This window comes from Propithecus coquereli, unplaced genomic scaffold (genome assembly GCF_000956105.1).
Source record: "Propithecus coquereli isolate 6110/MARCELLA unplaced genomic scaffold, Pcoq_1.0 Scaffold422, whole genome shotgun sequence".
NCBI classification, from domain to species: Eukaryota; Metazoa; Chordata; class Mammalia; order Primates; family Indriidae; genus Propithecus; species Propithecus coquereli.
Genome location: NW_012149975.1, coordinates 1,366,387 through 1,368,590, shown reverse-complemented (window position 1 = coordinate 1,368,590; position 2,204 = coordinate 1,366,387). Strand labels below are relative to the sequence as shown.

The 2,204-nt window shown below is 44.5% G+C and overlaps 1 protein-coding gene across 2 annotated transcripts in view; it reads right to left on the bottom strand.

The window, feature by feature from the left end:
• KLHL13 (kelch-like family member 13) overlaps positions 1–2,198 on the bottom strand; it is a 210,248-nt gene extending 208,050 nt beyond the window's left edge. The window contains exon 1 of one of the 2 annotated variants that reach the window (XM_012653528.1): positions 1,942–2,198. The gene's annotated coding sequence lies outside the window, so the exon portion shown is untranslated. The remainder of the gene's footprint in view (positions 1–1,941) is intronic. The other variant, XM_012653529.1, reaches the window with a different exon arrangement.
• Positions 2,199–2,204: the final 6 nt, after the last annotated feature.

Genomic DNA, 2,204 nt, shown 5'->3' with positions numbered 1-2,204 from the left:
ACTCTAGCCCAGGCAACCGAGCAAGACTCTGTCTCAAAAAAAAAGAAAAAAAGAAAATTACAGCATTAGAAAGGCGAGCCTATTAGGATAAGTATCCTTTCCCTATTACATTCCATTTTTTAATAGAACTAAAGGTAAACTCAGGAATGTATCAAATGAATAGGGAAACTACAAATCATCTTCAAGTTATCTAACTAAACTGATAATGAAAAGCATTTACTGTTCTAATGAAACCTTTCTTCAGAACATCAACTAAACCCTATATAGTCACACCACACTTTTTAAAATGTGCTTTTAGAAATGCAGATTAAAAATCTGGGGAAATTGGGGTTTTTATTTATCTATTTTAAAACTACATCATTTGATTTTGCAGCAGAAACCACTCTCGTCTCACTGCCATAAAAAGTGTTACCAGGATGGTGAAATTTAGCCATTATCTTCATTCACAACTTGGTTTCTTCTCTGATTGCTGCCAATTAGTGTATAGTGTGTCAATGGCAACACTTGGTCACACATCAAGCAAACAATTCTATCACTGTTAAGTATAAGGATATTAAGAACTTGCAGTCAAAAGAGCTAATATTTTTAGATGTAAAATGACATCATAACTACTTATTTCATTTTCTCAGTTTTCAGATTTGAGCACTAGATACAACCTCTTTCCAAAAACACAGATGCATACGTCAGCATGTGATTGCTGACTGGTATTTGCCTCTACTTTGAGCTTCTCCATTCAATTTTCTTCACGCAATAATTGCAGCATGCAAGTGAGCAAATGAACCTTTCTCAGTATGGGAGCTAACACCGCAACTGCATGGGAAGAAAGTGATACTGCTAAGAGTAGTCTTTTTTTAAAAAAAACTACATGGTTTTAAAATGCTGTTTCTGGAGAGTTTATACAAGTATAAGATCTACTCTAAGAAATTGTGGCTTCTTTAAACAAACAAAAAAAAGCAGGTGCCCTCCAAACTGAGGCAGTTTTAAATCCCAGAGTCTCTTAGTTACCATTCAATGTGTTTAGTAACCAGCCTATGCTAACTTGAGCGACTTTATCACAAACCACTTAAGTCCTGACTGCATTAAAATGATGAACATCTTAGTTTACAGATGCGGAAATGGAGCCAGGCATCACAAGTCCCACCAATTCCCTCTCTCTCAGGCCTGCTCAGCAGCTGGGGAAGAATCAGACTTAGGACTATGTACGACGATTGCATACAAACATATATACATACATTTTAAGCGGCTATGGTTCTCGGGCTAAGTTATTGAAACCTAGAAAGAAACTTTAAAGTTCCCTCGCTAAGGAATACTAAGGATATTTAGCAAAGGAATGATCTCATCGCTTTCAGTAAACCATAGGCTAGATTATAAACCTCTAAGAAAATCATTAGTCAACATTGATTAAACCAAAAAAGGAAGACATTAAGAGCTGAAGACTGTCCGAGTGAAGGTTAAGTAAAAGCTTCAAGGAAGAAGAGGAGTGTGCTCCTGACTTGGGAGCCAGCAGAGGAGCCTCTAGAGTTAGAAGATGTTGCGAGAAGGAGGCACAAAGCAGAAACTGTTAGAGGGCAATAGATAGTGGGGCTGAGGCAGGCAAAGGAACCCCAGACCGTCAGGGCAGTGACAGCGAAGCCCAGAGGAGAAGATCTTGGAGGGATGACAAAGAAGCACAGGAAAACTGGGTTCTGGAGTCCTAGAAGAACCCAGGCGTCCGGCGGAGCCAGAGGGACCAGGAGATAAAGATGCGAAGGTGTAGGGATGAGGGCGCGCACCAGCACGCGGGAGAAAAAGAGATGGGCCGGGCAAACAGCGAAGCTGGTTCCCTGCCCCTCTACCCCTGGGCAGTTCGCAGCTCCTTGCTGCTCACAGCCGCGCAGCGCCGGGTCCCAAAGGCGAAGAAGCAGCGGATAGAGATCCTGTGACTTCAGGACTCTGTCTCACCTTGCTTGTCGCGTCCCAGGGTCCCGCCGCTCGTCCGCTGGCTGCTGCGCTCCGAGGGCCGAAGAGAGAGTCGGCGCGTTGCAGCCGGGGCTCCCTCCTTCTGCAAGGCACCGGCACCCGCACCTCCGCACCCCCTGCTCGCCTTGGGCACTTCACCCCGTCCTCGCGCAGGCGGAGAACACGGACCCTAACCCGAATGCTGCTCCAGTTATTTTCGAAAGTCCCCGTTGCAGGCTTCCCGGGAACAGGAGCTGAGCTGCTGC